The following is a 13527-nucleotide window of genomic DNA, read 5'->3' on the forward strand; positions in this document are numbered from 1 at the left end:
ACAAGTTGATCATTGATCTTTTAGCCGTGTGTGGTGCCCCCCTCCACCATAATCCACCCCGGTCATATCGTCGTAGTGCTTAGGCAAAGCCCTGCACCGATAGCTTCATCATCACCGTCATCACGCCATCATGCTGACGAAGCTCTCCCTCGACACTCTGCTGGATCGTGAGTTCGTGGGACGTCACCGAGCCGAACGTGTGCAGATCGCGGAGGTGCCGTACTTTCGGTACTAGGATCGGTCGATCGTGAAGACGTACGACTACATTGGATTTACCTTGGGGTACTTCTGGGGCATCCCCAAGCTTTGGCTTTTTGGTGTCCTTGGATTTACCTTGGGGTGCCTTGGGCATCCTCAAGCTTAGGCTCTTGCCACTCCTTGTTCCATACTCCATCAAATCTTTACCCAAAACTTGAAAACTTCACAACACAAAACTTAACAGAAAATCTCGTGAGCTCCGTTAGCAAAAGAAAACAAAACACCACTTCAAGGTATTGTATTGAACTCATTCTTTATTTATATTGGTGTTAAACCTACTGTATTCCAACTTCTCTATGGTTTATAAACTATTTTACTAGCCATAGATTCATCAAAATAAGCAAACAACACACGAAAACAGAATCTGTCAAAAACAGAATAGTCTGTAGTAATCTGTAACTAACGCAAACTTCTGTAACTCCAAAAATTCTACCAAAATAGGACGACCTAGATAATTTGTTTATTGATCTACTTCAATTGGAATCATTATTTTATAATGTTCTGGTGATTTTTAACAATTGTTTTCGTGAACAGAAAGTTTCTAGAATTTTCAGCAAGATCAAATAACTATCATCCAAGAAGATCCTATAGGTTTAACTTGGCACAAACACTAATTAAAACATAAAAACAAATCTAACCAGAGGCTAGATCAAAGATTTATTCCTAAACAGAACCAAAAAGCAAAAAACTAAAAATAAAATTGGGTTGCCTCCCAACAAGTGCTATCGTTTAACGCCCCTAGCTAGGCATAAAAACAAGCATAGATCTAGGTATTGCCATAATAATAGGATAGATCACGAAAACTCATTTCATATTCTCTACGTTCAGCAGCAAGTTTTCTTTGAGGCAAGCAAAAGTAATCAAAAGGGCTAAATTTAATGGGACAGAAGTCCCCAATATCAATTTTGGGAGGTATAGGTTCCTCCTTCGGCCCTTCATATTGCACAACCAATTCATCATTATAAGCATTCTTTTGGCAAAACTTCGTGAGCCTATACTCGAGAGAATATCCTAGTTCATTATTTCGAATAGAAAAATTATTATTAGGTTCGGAAATTCTATCAACTAGAACATTGGTAGGAACCTTTTTTCTAAGGTTTTCAATAAAAGCAACATAGTCTAAAGATTGAAAGCGCATTATTTCCTCTTGATCAAAGAGGATTGCCTCAATGGGAGGACGGCCAGCGTCCACCCTATAGTGCGCAAAGATTTCTTTGGCCTCTTTTATTATAAATCTGAATTCATGTGCCAAAAAGATAGTAGCGGCGCGCTTTACAGAAGAATGCTCAATATTAGAAAATTCTAGGAAAATCCTTTGTATGCAAGGATGCATGTGCATAAATTGCCTTCCAAGTTCAACTATAAGCATGGCGATAGCGTCCGCAAGACTACTAGTTCTATGGAGAATAGAACTACCCACAGAAGGCAAAGCGCCGGCACAAGTAAAGAAATATTGAATAACCCCTTTTCCAATAATATTACCACTACTGATTCAGAATTTTTTTGTATGTAAGATAAGGGGTTCTTCAGCAGGAGCATCCGAATTTTCCATGTTATTATTATTGTCCATATCGACAATAATTTCCCCAATTTTAGACATAATGGCAGAAAACGCGAGGAGCAAGTGAAAGAGGGAGGCGAACAGAAAAGAGAGGGCGAATAAAATGGCAAGGGTGAAGTGGGGGAGAGGAAAACGAGAGGCAAATGGCAAATAATGTAATGCGAGGGATAAGAGTTTGTGATGGGTACTTGGTATGTCTTGACTTGACTTGGCGCACACCTCCCCGGCAACGGCGCCAGAAATCCTTCTTGCTACCTCTTGAGCACTGCGTTGGTTTTCCCTTGAAGGGAAAGGGTGATGCAGTAAAGTAGCGTAAGTATTTCCCTCAGTTTTTGAAAACCAAGGTATCAATCCAGTAGGAGGTCACGCTCAAGTTCCTTGCACCTACACAAAAAAATAAGAACCTCGCAACCAACGCGATAAAGGGGTTGTCAATCCCTTCACGGTCACTTACGAGAGTGAGATCTGATAGAGATGATAAGATAATATTTTTGGTATTTTTATGATAAAGAGTAAAAGTAAAGAAAGCAAGTAAATAGTAATGGAAATAACGGGAGATTAATATGATGGAAAATAGACCCGGGGGCCATAGGTTTCACTAGTGGCTTCGCTCAAGATAGCATAGGTATTACGGTGGGTGAACAAATTATTGTCGAGCAATTGATAGAATTGAGCATAGTTATGAGAATATCTAGGTATGATCATGTATATAGGCATCATGTCCGTGACAAGTAGACCGAAACGATTCTGCATCTACTACTATTACTCCACCCATCGACCGCTATCCAGCATGCATCTAGAGTATTAAGTTCATAAGAACAGAGTGACGCTTTAAGCAAGATGACATGATGTAGAGGGATAAACTCATGCAATATGATATAAACCCCATATTTTTATCCTCGATGGCAACAATACAATACGTGCCTTGCTGCCCCTGCTGTCACTGGGAAAGGACACCGCAAGATTGAACCCAAAGCTAAGCACTTCTCCCATTGCAAGAAAGATCAATCTAGTAGGCCAAACCAAACTGATAATTCGAAGAGACTTGCAAAGATAACCAATCATACATAAAAGAATTCAGAGAAGATTCAAATATTATTCATAGATAATCTTGATCATAAACCCACAATTCATCGGATCTCGACAAACACACTGCAAAAGAAGATTACACCGAATAGATCTCCAAGAGAATCGAGGAGAACTTTTTATTGAGATCCAAAGAGAGAGAAGAAGCCATCTAGTTAATAACTATGGACCCGAAGGTCTGAGGTAAACTACTCACACATCATCGGAGAGGTTATGGTGTTGATGTAGAAGCCCTCCGTGATCAATGCCCCCTCCGGCAGGACGCCGGAAAAGGCCCCAAGATGGGATCTCACGGATACAGAAGGTTGCGGCGGTGGAATTAGGTTTTCGTGGGCGCTTCTGATGGTTTGGGGTACGTAGGTATATAGGAGGAAGAAGTAGGTCGGTGGAGCCACGAGGGGCCCATGAGGGTGGAGGGCGTGCCTGGGGGGGTAGGCGCGCCCCCTACCTCGTGGCCTCCTCGTCTGTTGCTTGACGTCCACTCCAATTCCTCTAGATCACGTTTGTTCCAAAAATCACGTTCCTGAAGGTTTCATTCCGTTTGGACTCCGTTTGATATTCTTTTTCTGCAAAACACTGAAATAGGCAAAAAAACAACAATTTGGGCTGGGCCTCCGGTTAATAGGTTAGTCCCCAAAATAATATAAAAGTGTGTAAATAAGCCCATTAAACATCCAAAACAGAATATATAATAGCATGGAACAATAAAAAATTATAGATACATTGGAGACGTATCAACGTCTAACTTGTTTTTGCAGGGAATGTTGTGATGTGATATGGTCAAGACATGATGCTAAATTTTATTGTATGAGATGATCATGTTTTGTAATAGAGTTATCAGCAACTGGCAGGAGCCATATGGTTGTCACTTTATTGTATGAAATGCAATCGCCATGTAATTGCTTTACTTTATCACTAAGCGGTAGCGATAGTCGTAGAAGCAATAGTTGGCGAGACGAAAATGATGCTACGATGGAGATCAAGGTGTCGCGCTGGTGACGATGGTGATCATGACGGTGCTTTGGAGATGGAGATCAAAGGCACAAGATGATGATGGCCATATCATATCACTTATATTGATTGCATGTGATGTTTATCCTTTATGCATCTTATTTTGCTTAGTTCGACGGTAGCATTATAAGATGATCTCTTACTAAATTTCAAGGTATAAGTGTTCTCCCTGAGTATGCACCGTTGCGGAAGTTCGTCGTGCCGAGACACCACATGATGATCTGGTGTGATAAGCTCTACGTTCACATACAACGGGTGCAAGCCAGTTTTGCACACGCAGAATACTCGGGTTAACTTGACGAGCCTAGCATATGCAGATATGGCCCCAGAACACTGAGACCGAAAGGTCGAGCGTGAATCATATAGTACATATGATCAACATAGTGATGTTCACCATTGAAAACTACTCCATCTCACGTGATGATCGGACATGGTTTAGTTGATTTGGATCACGTGATCACTTAGATGATTAGAGGGATGTCTATCTAAGTGGGAGTTCTTAAGTAATTTGAATAATTGAACTTTAATTTATCATGAACTTAGTACCTGGTAGTATTTTGCATATCTATGTTGTTGTAGATAGATGGCCCGTGTTGTTGTTCCGTTGAATTTTAATGCGTTCCTAGAGAAAGCTAAGTTGAAAGATGATGGTAGCAACTACACGGACTGGGTCCGTAACTTGAGGATTATCCTCATTGCTGCACAGAAGAATTACGTCCTAGAAGCACGCTAGGTGCCAAACCCGCTGCAGGAGCAACACCAGATGTTATGAACGTCTGGCAGAGCAAAGTTGATGACTACTCGATAGTTCAGTGTGCCATGCTTTATGGCTTAGAACCGGACTTCAACGACGTTTTGAACGTCATGGAGCATATGAGATGTTCCAGGAGTTGAAGTTAATATTTCAAGCAAATGCCTGGATTGAGATATATGAAGTCTCCAATAAGTTCTACAGCTGCAAGATGGAGGAGAATAGTTCTGTCAGTGAACATATACTCAAAATGTCTGGGTGTAACAATCACTTGATTCAACTGGGAGTTAATCTTCCTGATGATAGTGTCATTGACAGAATTCTTCATTCACTGCCACCAAGCTACAAGAGCTTCGTGATGAACTATAACATGCAAGGGATGGATAAGACAATTCCCGAGCTCTTCGCAATGCTAAAGGCTGCGGAGGTAGAAATCAAGAAGGAGCATCAAGTGTTGATGGTCAACAAGACCACCAGTTTCAAGAAAAAAGGGTAAAGGGAAGAAGGGGAACTTCAAGAAGAACGGCAAGCAAGTTGCTGCTCAAGTGAAGAAGCCCAAGTCTGGACCTAAGCCTGAGACTGAGTGCTTCTACTACAAAGGGACTGGTCACTGGAAGCGGAACTGCCCCAAGTATTTGGCGGATAAGAAGGATGGCAAGGTGAACAAAGGTATATGTGATATACATGTTATTGATGTGTACCTTACTAATGCTCACAGTAGCACCTGGGTATTTGATACTGGTTCTGTTGCTAATATTTGCAACTCGAAACAGGGACTACGGATTAGGCAAAGATTGGCTAAGGACGAGGTGACAATGCGCGTGGGAAATGATTCCAAAGTCGATGTGATCGCGGTCGGCACGCTACCTCTACATCTACCTTCGGGATTAGTTTTAGACCTGAATAATTGTTATTTGGTGCCAGCGTTAAGCATGAACATTATATCTGGATCTTGTTTGATGCGAGACGATTATTCATTTACATCAGAGAATAATGGTTGTTCTATGTATATGAGTAATATCTTTTATGGCCATGCACCCTTGAAGAGTGGTCTATTTTTGTTGAATCTCGATAGTAGCTAGTGACACACATATTCATAATATTGAAGCCAAAAGATGCAGAGTTGTAATGATAGTGCAACTTATTTGTGGCACTGCCGTTTGGGTCATATTGGTGTAAAGCGCATGAAGAAACTCCATTCTGATGGACTTTTGGAATCACTTGATTATGAATCACTTGGTACTTGCGAACCATGCCTCATGGGCAAGATGACTAAAACTCCGTTCTCCGGAACAATGGAGCGAGCAACAGATTTGTTGGAAATCATACATACTGATGTATGTGGTCAGATGAATGTTGAGGCTCGCGGCGGGAATCGTTATTTTCTCACCTTCACAGATGATTTGAGCAGATATGGGTATATCTACTTGATGAAACATAAGTCTGAAACATTTGAAAATTTCAAAGAATTTCAGAGTTAAGTGGAAAATCATCGTAACAAGAAAATAAAGTTTCTACAATCTGATCGTGGAGGAGAATATTTGAGTTACGAGTTTGGTCTTCATTTGAAACAATGCGGAATAGTTTCGCAACTCACGCCACCCGGAACACCACAGCGTAATGGTGTGTCCGAACGTTGTAATCGTACTTTACTAGATATGGTGCGATCTATGATGTCTCTTACTGATTTACCGCTATTGTTTTGGGGTTATGCTTTAGAGACAGCTGCATTCACGTTAAATAGGGCACCATCTAAATCCATTGAGACGACACCTTATGAACTATGGTTTGGCAAGAAACCAAAGTTGTCGTTTCTTAAAGTTTGGAGCTGCGATGCTTATGTGAAAAAGCTTCAACCTGATAAGCTCGAACCCAAATCAGAGAAATGTGTCTTCATAGGATACCCAAAGGAGACTGTTGGGTACACCTTCTATCATAGATCCGAAGGCAAGACATTCGTTGCTAAGAATGGATCCTTTCTAGAGAAGGAGTTTCTCTCGAAAGAAGTGAGTGGGAGGAAAGTAGAACTTGATGAGGTAACTGTACCTACTCCCTTATTAGAAAGTAGTTCATCACAGAAATCTGTTCCTGTGACTCCTACACCAATTAGTGAGGAAGCTAATGATGATGATCATGTAACTTCAGATCAAGTTACTACCAAACCTCGTAGGTCAACCAGAGTAAGATCTGCACCAGAGTGGTATGGTAATCCTGTTCTGTAAGTCATGTTACTTGACCATGACGAACCTACGAACTATGAGGAAGCGATGATGAGCCCAAATTCCGCGAAATGGCTTGGGGCCATGAAATCTGAGATGAGATCCATGTATGAGAACAAAGTGTGGACTTTGGTTGACTTGCCCGATGATCAGCAGGCCATCGAGAATAAATGGATCTTCAAGAAGAAGACTGACGCTGACAGTAATGTTACTATCTACAAAGCTCGACTTGTTGCGAAAGGTTTTCGACAAGTTCAAGGAGTTGACTACGATGGGACCTTCTCACCCGTAGCGATGCTTAAGTCCGTCCGAATCATGTTAGCAATTGCTGCATTTTATGATTATGAAATTTGGCAAATGGATGTAAAGACTGCATTCCTGAATGGATTTCTGGAAGAAGAGTTGTATATGATGCAACCTGAAGGTTTTATCGATCCAAAGGATGCTAACAAAGTGTGCAAGCTCCAGCGATCCATTTATGGACTGGTGCAAGCATCTCGGAGTTGGAATAAACGTTTTGATAGTGTGATCAAAGCATATGATTTTATACAGACTTTTGGAGAAGCCTGTATTTACAAGAAAGTGAGTGGGAGCTCTGTAGCATTTCTAATATTATATGTAGATGACATATTGTTGATTGGAAATGATATAAAATTTCTGGATAGCACAAAAGGACACTTGAACAAGAGTTTTTCAATGAAAGACCTCGGTGAAGCTGCTTATATATTGGGCATCAAGATCTATAGAGATAGATCAAGACGCTTAATTGGACTTTCACAAAGCACATACCTTGATAAAGTTTTGAGAAAGTTCAAAATGGATCAAGCAAACAAAGGGTTCTTGCCTGTGTTACAAGTGTGAAGTTGAGTCAGACTCAATGCCCCGACCACTGCATAAGATAGAGAGAAAATGAAAGGTGTTCCCTATGCTTCAGCCATAGGCTCTATCATGTATGCTATGCTGTGTACCAGACCTGATGTGTGCCTTGCTATCAGTTTAGCAGGGAGGTACCAAAGTAATCCAGGAGTGGATCACTGGACAGCGGTCAAGAACATCCTGAAATACCTGAAAAGGACTAAGGATATGTTTCTCGTTTATGGAGGTGACAAAGAGCTCGTCGTAAATGGTTACATCGATGCAAGCTTTGACATTGATCCGGATGACTCTAAGTTGCAAACCGGATACATGTTCATATTGAACGGTGGAGCTGTCAGTTGGTGCAGCTCTAAGCAAAGTGTCGTGGCGGGATCTACGTGTGAAGCGGAGTACATGGCTGCTTCGGAAGCACCAAATGAAGGAGTATGGATGAAGGAGTTCATATCCGATCTAGGTGTCATACCTAGTGCATCGGGTCCAATGAAAATCTTTTGTGACAATACTGGTGCAATTGCCTTCGCAAAGGAATCCAGATTTCACAAGAGAACCAAGCACATCAAGAGACGCTTCAATTCCATCCGCGATCAAGTCAAGGAGGGAGACATAGAGATTTGCAAGATACATACGGATCTGGATGTTGCAGACCCGTTGACTAAGCCTCTCTCACGAGCAAAACATGATCAGCACCAAGACTCCATGGGTGTTAGAATCATTACTGTGTAATCTAGATTATTGACTCTAGTGCAAGTGGGAGACTGAAGGAAATATGCCCTAGAGGCAATAATAAAGTTGTTATTTATATTTCCTTATATCATGATAAATGTTTATTATTCATGCTAGAATTGTATTAACCGGAAACTTAGTACATGTGTGAATACATAGACAAACAGAGTGTCACTAGTATGCCTCTACTTGACTAGCTCGTTGAATCAAAGATGGTTAAGTTTCCTAGCCATAGACATGAGTTGTCATTTGATTAACGGGATCACATCATTAGAGAATGATGTGATTGACTTGACCCATTCCGTTAGCTTAGCACTTGATCATTTAGTATGTTGCTATTGCTTTCTTCATGACTTATACATGTTCCTATGACTATGAGATTATGCAACTCCCGAATACCGGAGGAACACTTTGTGTGCTACCAAACGTCACAATGTAACTGGGTGATTATAAAGGTGCTCTACAGGTGTCTCCGATGGTACTTGTTGAGTTGGCATAGATCGAGATTAGGATTTGTCACTCCGATTGTCGAAGAGGTATCTCTGGGCCCTCTCGGTAATGCACATCACTATAAGCCTTGCAAGCAATGTGACTAATGAGTTAGTTGCGGGATGATGCATTACGGAACGAGTAAAGAGACTTGCCGGTAACGAGATTGAACTAGGTATTGAGATACCGACGATCGAATCTCGGGCAAGTAACATACCGATGACAAAGGGAACAACGTATATTGGTATGCGGTTTAACCGATAAAGATCTTCGTAGAATATGTGGGAGCCAATATGAACATCCAGGTTCCGCTATTGGTTATTGACCGGAGACGTGTCTCGGTCATGTCTACATAGTTCTCGAACCCGTAGGGTCCGCACACTTAACGTTCGGTGACGATCGGTATTATGAGTTTATGTGCTTTGATGTACCGAAGATAGTTTAGAGTCCCGGATGTGATCACGGACATGACGATGAGTCTCGAAATGGTTGAGACATAAAGATTGATATATTGGGTGACTATATTCGGACACCGGATGAGTTCCGGGGGTCACCGGATAATTATCGGAGTGTCGGGGGTTATCGGAACCCCCCGGGGAACTAATGGGCCAACATGGGCCTCGTGAGAGAGAGAGGAGGGGACATAGGGCTGGCCGCCCCCCCCCCTCTTGGGAGTCCGAATTGGACAAGGAGGGGGGCGGCGCCCCCTCTTTCCCTCCCTCTCTCCCTCTCCTTCCTTCCCCCTTCCTCCTCCTAGTTGGACTAGGAAAGGGGGGGTCCTATTCCTACTAGGAGGAGGACTCCTCCCCTCCTTGGCGCGCCCCAAGGGCCGGCCGGCCTCCCCCTTGATCCTTTATATACGGGGGCAGGGGACACCCTAGGACACACAAGTTGATCATTGATCTTTTAGCCGTGTGCAGTGCCCCCCTCCACCATAATCCACCTCGGTCATATCGTCGTAGTGCTTAGGAGAAGCCCTGCGCCGGTAGCTTCATCATCACCGTCATCACGCCGTCGTGCTGACGAAGCTCTCCCTCAACACTCTGCTGGATCGTGAGTTCGTGAGACATCACCGAGCCGAACGTGTGCAGATCGCGGAGGTGCCGTACTTTCGGTACTAGGATCGGTCGATCGTGAAGACATACGACTACATCAACCGCGTTGTCATAATGCTTCCGCTTTCAGTCTACGAGGGTACGTGGACAACACTCTCCCCTCTCGTTGTTATGCATCACCATGATCTTGCGTGTGCGTAGGATTCTTTTTTTGAAATTACTATGTTCCCCAACAAAGCCCTGCGTCGGTAACTTCATCATCACTGTCACCACGCTGTCGTGCTGACGAAACTCTCCCTCGTCCTCAAATGGATCAAGAGCTCGAGGGACGTCATCGTGCTGAACGTGTGCTAAACACGGAGGTGCCGTACGTTCGGTGCTTGGATCGGTTGGATCGTGAGGACGTTCGACTACATCAACCGTGTTACTAAACACTTTCGCTTTCGGTCTACGAGGGTACGTGGACACACTCTCTCATCTCGTTGATATGCATCTCCTAGATAGATCTTGCGTGATCGTAGATTTTTTTTTGAAATGCCGCGTTACCCAACAGGAGGCGTGGGAAATGAGGTGGCTGACGCAACTGTGAACTATATTTACGAAAAACTTAACCGCTTACACCCACGGTTTCATGATTGGGATCAAAGAGTTCTGAAGAAGCCAAAAAAGAGATTACACAAAACACAAAGAGATCTAGAGAAAGTGATGATTGGACCGATGGATGGTATGAATGATGAAAAGAAAATAATAATTAAATGAGTTGGTTGAATATCTTCTAGATCTAGATGAGATACAAATGATGTAGATATGAAGGGTGAATTGGTTGAGAACGAGGACTATAACAACACAGTTTTTTCTAGGCACATGCATCGTCGAGAAGGAAAATGAACTTCATCAAAAAGTTAAAAGGTAGTGGTTGGAATTGGCTTGAAGGTACGACATCTTTGAATCCACGTGTCCAAAATTATTTTGTTAACTTCTTCACATTTGAGGTGCGGCACATTGATCCTTCTATACTTGAGAAAGTTGGTTCAAAAGTCATGATGCAAATGAATGATATGTTGATGGCCCTGATTACTCATGATGATGTCCGTAAAGCTGTATTTGGCATTGGAGATCAGAAGGCACCGGAACCTGTTGGTCTCCACGTCGTCTTCTTTAAAAAGTATTGGCATATCCTTGGGGAGGAAATTAACCAAGAGGTCCTCTTGGCAATTAATTCAAAACAGATACCTATGAAGTGAAATGACACGACAATTGTTATGATCCCTAATATTGATGCTCCATAACATGTAATTCAGTTCGGATCCATCAGCTCATGTAATGTTCTATACAAAATTATTTTTAAGATGTTGGTTGCTAGACTAAAGAATATAATGTGTGAGATTACCTCACCAACACAGTGAGCTTTTGTCCCTGGGAGGCTGATAACAGACAATGTACTCATTGCGTATGAATGTGTGCATGATATTAAAAATTAAAGATCAGGGCAAGCAGGCTTGTGTGTGGTAAAGTTGGACATGCATAAGGCTCGTGATCGTCTTTAATTGATTTCTTAAGGAAAATGTTGCTCAAACTAGGTTTTCGTGAGCAATTTGTGGAGATGATGATGGCATGTGTTAGCTTGTTACGGTATAAAGTCAGATATAATTCTCAAAATACTGGAAACCTTACCCATACCAGAGGATTAGGCAAGGAGACTCCATCTCTCCCTACCTTTTCCTCCTTTGTGCGGAAGGGCTCTCTGTTATGTTGTAGTATGAAGAAGAAGTTGGTGGCATTCAAGGAATTAGAGTGTGTGGAAATGTACCGTCAGTATCACACATTTTATTTGGTTATGATTCTTTAATTCTCATGAGTGCGGATGTTTTGAATGCAACTTCCTTACAACAAGTTCTAGATACCTGTTGTCAAAGCTTAGGCCAACTGGTAAGTTTAACCAAGTCAAGTATCCTTTTTAGTCCCAACACAAATGCCAATTCAAGAGTTGAAGTATGCTAACAATTAAATATCGATATTGAGGCACTCTCGGATAAATATTTTAGTCTCACTGCTATGGTGGGAGCAGACAAGAGTGGCTGCTTCATGCATTCATTGATAGAATTAAGCAAAGGACTCAAGGATGGATGAAATAACAATTGTCCACATGAGGCAAAGAAATTCTTTTAAAAATTATGGTCCAAGCTATCCCAGTTTTTTATGTCTGTGTTTTCCTTACTGAAAGGGATATGTAAGGAGATTACTCATATTATTGCTCAGTTTTTTGGGGGGAGGGGAGGGTCCCCCCGGGGGGGAGGGGGGTTGATGAAGAGACAAAGATTCACTGGTACTCGTGGCGGGGCCGAAGACGTCGACTAACGGGTCCAGCTCACCTGTTGCCTAATGACGGTGGATTTGGGTGTGCACCCGCGGTCCACCCGTCATGGACCGGCAAGGTGGATCGCCCCGTCGCGCGGCACGCATAGCCCTCGGGAGGCACCCGAGAACGGACGGGCGACTTGGAGGGCATCTTTGCACAAGAATCCTCTAGGAGGCGGCTACTCCAGTATCCTACAAGTAACCAATCAACGTTTAGCCTAAGGATTTATTTAGTTAGCTGCCGGTTCCTATCCGATCGGATCGCCGTCCATCCCTTCCCACCGAAGTGCACGCATCTAATAATAAAAATGTGATCACCATGGACACGGCCGTCTCTCCCCAAGCGTTGGGTTGGGTCCATGCGAGATCTATCACGATCCATGGTTCAAGAATGTCCATCGGTATTCGGTTGTGAAACGCGCGAGCCTTGAATAACACGGGCGCTGCCTCTCTGTGTGGCTGTGAACGCGCACATGAACGGCGTGGGTACAGTGACCTCTGGTTGCTTCAACGCCACTGGCAGTGCCTAGTGGTCCGCTCCGTGGCCGCTTTGGGCAGGGTGGGCCAGCGTGCCGTGCGCCGGTCCCTTGGATGGCTTCCCTTTCGGTACGGGGCCAGGAATCTCTCTGCTCGACTGCTCGCTCATGGGTGGGCAGGGTACGCAAGTGGCGTGGGGCCTGGTCCTCTTCTACCTGAAGTGAAATGATCTCTGTCCCCGCCTGCAAAAATAAAATAAAACGAAGCCTTAAAAATAAACAAAATGTGATTAAAAAACATTTTGGCCCATGGTTGCTTCAACGCCACTGGCAGTGCCTAGTGGTCCGCTCCGTGGCCGCTTTGGGCAGGGCGGGCCAGCGTGCCGTGCGCCGGTCCCTTGGATGGCTTCCCTTTCGGTACGGGGCCAGGAATCTCTCTGCTCGACTGCTCGCTCATGGGTGGGCAGGGTACGCAAGTGGCGTGGGGCCTGGTCCTCTTCTGCCTGAAGTGAAATGATCTCTGTCCCCGCCTGCAAAAATAAAATAAAACGAAGCCCTAAAAATAAACAAAATGTGATTAAAAAACATTTTGGCCCATGCAGGTCTCGAACCTGCGACCTTCGCGTTATTAGCACGACGCTCTAACCAGCTGAGCTAATAGGCC

General features: G+C 43.4%; 1 non-coding gene across 1 annotated transcript; it reads right to left on the reverse strand.

The window, feature by feature from the left end:
* Nucleotides 1-13453: 13453 nt before the first annotated feature.
* Nucleotides 13454-13527, reverse strand: TRNAI-AAU (transfer RNA isoleucine (anticodon AAU)). Its single transcript has one exon. It is a non-coding gene; the product is annotated as a tRNA-Ile (tRNA).

The sequence above is a fragment of the Aegilops tauschii genome, chromosome 3, assembly GCF_002575655.3.
Source record: "Aegilops tauschii subsp. strangulata cultivar AL8/78 chromosome 3, Aet v6.0, whole genome shotgun sequence".
Taxonomy (NCBI): Eukaryota; Viridiplantae; Streptophyta; class Magnoliopsida; order Poales; family Poaceae; genus Aegilops; species Aegilops tauschii.